Below are 6,000 nucleotides of genomic sequence, written 5' to 3'. Positions count from 1 at the left end.
TTTCCTACCTGCCCACAGATGCATGTACTGAGACCATTTTTTATGTTGTGAACGTAGTGCTCTTTCTTTATTTTGGAAGACGCGTTGGTGCATTTGTTATGGTACAATCGCTTGAAAGTTGAGAAATTGGAGAGCGAGCAAGCTTTCTCAACTTTGTCTCTTTCTCTCTGGCACTGCCCTGTTTCAGTTTCAGTAGGCATATCTACTAGCAGGTACAAACTGCTCTAAAGCAGGTAAAAAACGGGAAGCTTAGGACGGTGCGGACTCCGTGTTTCGCGCTTTTCGCAAGGTGACAGGGTAAATGCTTTTGTGAGATATGCGGAATATGCAAGCGATTTTGTTATGCCCGTCGTTTGCGTCTCTCCAGCAAAACGAATAAGATGATCTACTACAAAGGCGCAATCACAAGCCAAGATTTAAGATAGCAGTCGTTTGCTTCGGTGATCCGTGTAGCTGTATTTTACCCTGCTCTCTGCAACACCGTGTCATGACGAATAGCTGGAATGGTCACGGTTTGTGCTGGCCTCCCGGTTGACAGAAACCCGCGTCTCCCGCATCAGCACCGAATGCGCTTGGGCTGTTGATGCTCAAGCCTTTCATCCGCGGCTGGTCGCCAGCTCATCCTGCTGCTCAACGGTGAGGAAGCGGCGAGAGTAACCTCTGAAGTGAATGTAAATCCTTGTTCATTCAGTTATCCGGTGTCAAAGTGTGGAAGATGTCCAGCGTGTACTGAGGGCGGGAACTACGAGCGTTTTGCCTTGCTTTTATAACCGAAACCAGACCAACGAGATAACTGCCTTGCGTACTCTAAAATTGCGTAAGCAATAAGTTTCAACAGGTCGAGTACGTCACCGGGGATGTAGGCGAGACGGTGCACACTGTTTAAACGCTTGCAGTATCCACGAGTGGTACCAGGAAAGCGACGTCAACAGAGAAGGAGCTCGCGATTCAGCATTATACACTGCTACGGGCCCGTGTATCTTCAAAGTTCGGGGTGGTGGCAGTATAAAAAAAAGACGCATCAGCGCCCCATACCAGTGTTCACGAATAACACCGGACACAAACTCCCAAGCCCCACCGCTCTTCTCGACACCGACACGACATACGACAACAAACTGCATCAAAACGCCCCAAAAGTGAAGGCGTCTGCTCCCGTACTGCAACTGCTGCAACTAGCGGAAGTGAAGTGTTGGGCGGATGTCCGGATGTCCCTCACAAAAATATATAAAAAATGCTTTGCGCAAGGATCATTTTCATTTATTATTGTATACGTAATGACAAAACCCCATAATTTGTTTTCCTATCTGATTCAAGCTAGTCGGACTGCTCATAACACTGGTCAAGCAAGAAAATAACAAAAATTTGAACTTTTTCATGACCGGTTTAAGATTTATTGTTAACATATCGTTATTTATTGCAACGGACTAACATTATAGATTTTGCCTCCATACTTTTTAAATGCAAACAGTTCTAACACACGGCTGTCCACTGCGCCGTGTTTTGTGTATTCTTCTACACTCTAAAAAAAGCCCGTGCGTCTGCTTTCCCGCACAACACCCTGAGAGCCAACCACCGCAACTTACGGAGGCAGCTCATCGAATGACAATGCCGAAACATATGTTTAGACCAAAGAACGCTGTCTGAGTTGTGACATTAAGCAATGCAAGCGTGACGTTTTGCATTGCTTAATGTCACAACTCAGACTGCGTTTTTTGGTCTAAACATATGTTTCGGCATTGTCATTCGCTGAGCTGCCTCCGCAAGTTGCGGTGATTGGCTCTCCGAGGGTTGTGCGTGAAATTAGACGCACAAACTTTTTTTAGAGTGTATAAATCTGTAATGGTCAGCGACCAAAGAGCTCACCCGCAAATGTCAAGCTTATATGCGCGGCGGGGAAAACTGGAAGGAAGTGTCGGGCGTAGTGTCGGTTGTTGTGTTTGTGTACATGTCGGTGCTGTGTAGTTGTGTGCTGTGTGCCTGCGCTGTATGTAGGGTTGCTGTGTTGTCGTGGTCGTTCGCAGTGTTAATAGTGTTAACAGACTCCTCTTTTTTTTTTAAATACAGGCTGCTAGAAATCTCGATAGGTAGCGCAAGTTACCGCCCGATTCTAAATAGTTTGCTCAAGTTATTTATCCACGTGAATTCGGCTTTTTTTTTTTTTTTTAGCGGTTTGTTGAAGTTATTGACGCCGCCGACCGCCGACAACGCACGTACTACGTACCTTTGCAAGTAGCTACGTCCGCCGCTTGGAGACTTTACTGTGTATAAAAGACATCGAACGAGAACTAACGCGCCCTGTGTGCTTTCAATTCGGCTGAAAGGCGCGCGGCTCGCTGGGCTCGTCTCTCGCCTGTTCTCGGCCGCTGGCCGCCATGTTTCATAAGGAACACGCTCGAAACGGTTTTGCGGAAGGCAGACACGGTGTGGCGTGTTAAGTTTACACAGCACCTCATGTGTAGACGAAAAACACAGATGGCCTCGTGTAAAACGAACACGTTTCGACGTGTCCGCTATGGGACAACGGTTTACACGTCTGGGCGTGTTATTTTTGCTAACAGTGTAGCTGGATATGGATTCCCCGGGTTGTTGGTCTCTTCTTTGAAACTTCGCTCGGCTGAACAGCTCTGACAGCCGCGGGTCGAACTGTTTCTGGAGTTGTGCCATGAGCTCGTCAAAACTGACGTTTGCAGGAGTTCTTGGTGCCACGAGTGCTCGTACGACCTCATAGGTCTTGGGTCCGCAAAGTGTAAGCAGTAGTGCTCGTTTCTTTGACGGCTCTTCAACTGCCTTGGCCTCGCAGTAAAAGCTTAGGCGTTCGGCCCAAGATGTCCAAGCTGTTCCGTCGAACTCCTCCAGCTTGCCTTGAGAAGCCATCCTGCCCGCTGAAGTTCTTGACTGTTGACCTACCTCGTCGCCAATTGTTATGTATCCCAGGCAAGGACTCAAGCTCGGCGTAGACAAGCGTCCGGACGTTACTTTAATGGCGCCTAGAATCCTCGTCTCGAGGCCCAGAAAACCCGTGCAGCACTAGTCCCGTGCTCTTGAAAGCGCGGGAGTCCGCTCACGCCCTGTCCTGGCCACCGGCCGGTACATTACAATAGTACTATCGATAGTTTTTCGATAGTCGACTATCGATGGTTTTTACTATACTGGTGACTAACGATACTATCGCTAGTGCTATCGATAGTCTTGCACCACTATAGTCCGTTACAACTCAAGAAGTCGAGGGTAAGATGGGCCGGGGAGGAGGAAGCAGACGGAACGCTAAAGAGAGGAGGTTTCCCCCTCTCTTCTCCAGCGGTTCGTCTGCTTCCTCCTCCCCGGCCCGTCTTGCCCTCGCCCTACCGCTCGCCTCCCCCTTCCTCTTTTTTCGCCCAAACCCCCATCTTCGTCATCACTGAAAGCTGAACCAAAGTTGGGATGGTAAGTGCCTGGGCTAGTTGGTGCCCCGTTTGAAAAAAAAAAAAAATTAAAGCGATAAATAGACAAGAGGGAGCGACGCAAACTACTAGTGTCGCAAAACTATCCATAGTAAACTGTCGACAATACTATTGATAGGTTTACGATAGTCAACTATCGATAGTTTTCCGATAGTCGATTAACAATAGTTTTCTGATAGTAGACTATCGATAGTTTTTCGATAGTCGACTATCAGTACTATCGATAGTTTTTCGATAGTCGACTATCGATAGTACTATCGAAAGTTTTTCGATAGTCGACTATCGATAGTACTATTGATAGTTTTTCGACAGTCGACTATCGATAGTACTATCGATAGTTTTTTTTCACTATCGATAGTCAGATTTCTGGCGACTATCGATACTATCGATAGTACTATCGATAGTTTTGCACCACTACTAGGCCCTCTTGTAATGTATGTTCTTGTGCTGGGGAGCCGCTGCAGCACCATAGTGCGATGCCATCCGCATATACTGTTGATTGAAGGTCCGTGGTATCGTGAAGTTTGTGAGGTAGGTCTTTCATGGCAATGTTTAAAAGCGTGGGTGATAGTATGGCGCCTTGTGGTACCCCGGTGGTAATTTCTCTCTCTTCACTTTTATATTCTCCAATTTTTATCCGTATGGTGCGGTTGGAAAGAAAGTTTCTGATGTAGGCTTCTAATCGTTTGCTTGGGCTGATTTTAGCGATTTTGTCAAAAATGACTTGGTGACTGACGTTGTCAAATGCTTTGCGGACGTCTATGTCAATTATCGTGCGAGTTTGAGCTGTGCTTGGGTAGTCGTAAACGTCTTGTTTGATTCGTAAACGTCTTGTTTGATTCGTAGCGTCGTTTCTTGTCTAGACGCGTGTCTACGGAATCCGGTCATGGTCTGGTGGAAGGTTTCCTGATTGTGCAGGTGCCACTCCAGTCGTCGGAGGACCATCTTTTCCATGAGTTTTCTGACGCAAGATGTGAGAGAGATGGGCTCTAGGTTCGTGATTTCGGTGGGTGCCCTGCCTGGTTTGGAGATGGGGATGACTTCAGCGGTCATCCATTCATGAGGAATGTTGCCGCTTTCCCAAGCTTGGTTAATCTGATTAACCGATGTAGTTTCAGGCAAGTTCCTAATATACGTTATGCTATCTCGTCCGGGGGTGGTGTTTTGTTTGATGGAGTAGAGGGCTGTCGACAGCTCGTTTTTGCTAAAGGGGCTGTCTGATCCTACCTACGTTTCGGTTATTCGCGTGTCATCACTGAGGGTAGCTTGAGCGGCGTCGCCGTTGCCGTCAGCGTAACCGCGCGTTGCATGCAACGGGCAAGCAAGGGTTGCATGCAACGCGTTGCACGCAAGCGGTGTATCCGCGCGCTGCATGCGCGTTGTATGCAACCCGCGCGTTCCATGCAACGCGCATGCAAGCGGCGTAACCTCGCGTTGCATGCAACGGCGTAACCGCGCGTTGTATTATGGGTAGTTTCAAATAATGACGTCACGAGGGTTACGAGGGTTAGTCTCACGAGGTTTACGAGGGTTACCGTCACCAGGATCACGAGGGTTACCCTCACGAGGATTGCGAGGGTTAGTTACCCTTAAAAGAATTACCCTCATGAGGGTCAAGGGGGTAACTTTCACGAGGGTTACCCTCAAGAGGGTCACGAGGGTTATGAGAGTTACCCTCCGTACCCCCCCCCCCCCCCCCGGCCTAAGGTCATATGACCCGTGCTGATTGCTGGGCAAGTTGGTATGGTACACTGATCTCTATGACAATTGCTGGATCGCGCTTCCCCGCTTGTTCGCTGCAGCGCAAATGAAGCCACCGGACTTCACTCGCTTGGGATACGATTTGCCGTTTTTGCTAGCCTTTGCTGCGGTTTTCCAGCGTGCTGTAGACACGTTTTCTACTCGCTCGTCGTCATTCGCCGAGGAAGTTTTTTGAGACTCTGTGTATTGTTGAGACTTGCCGTTGTGAACACGTGGAAAATTTTACGAAAGTGCAGTGTCGCAGGAAAAAGTCACAACGCGTCGAAAGGAAAGGCTGGCGGCGTGTTCAAAGCTTCCTTGGCACGCCGAAGTGCCGTGTCTCTGTGCCTTCGCACGCTTGGATACCGACCAAGAGCCGACGCCGTGTGTATGTGTTTAGCGAGTGCAATGTGCGTGAAGCTGTTCGTGCCTCTGGATCAGCGTCTTTTCCCCTCGCGGTTTAGGAACGAGCTTAATCCAGCGTCCACTAGCGACGGAAGATGGGGGGAAGGTACGTCTTTTTTTCGTCCTTAGACGATTTACACAATACCGTGCACAACAGCTCCTCATCACTGATCAGTGCTGGCTTATTATCAACCTACTTAATTGCACTTGACGTTTGAGCGCGGCTCGCCTAATTGTAATTGGTCAACAGATTGCACACGACCATATCGGCCGCGCTTCAAAGATTTTCATTCTCGCCGTCTTGTACTTTTGCTTTCGAAAACCCCCCTGGCTCCACAACGTTGCCCTATTTGTGCTCCCACGGAATCTATTAGAGTAGATTTGGGACATAGCCATGGTTAATATAGTACATAAG

Source organism: Ixodes scapularis, unplaced genomic scaffold (assembly GCF_016920785.2).
Source record: "Ixodes scapularis isolate PalLabHiFi unplaced genomic scaffold, ASM1692078v2 PGA_scaffold3__209_contigs__length_174095766, whole genome shotgun sequence".
In the NCBI taxonomy this organism is placed as follows: Eukaryota; Metazoa; Arthropoda; class Arachnida; order Ixodida; family Ixodidae; genus Ixodes; species Ixodes scapularis.
This window is presented reverse-complemented; position numbering follows the sequence as displayed.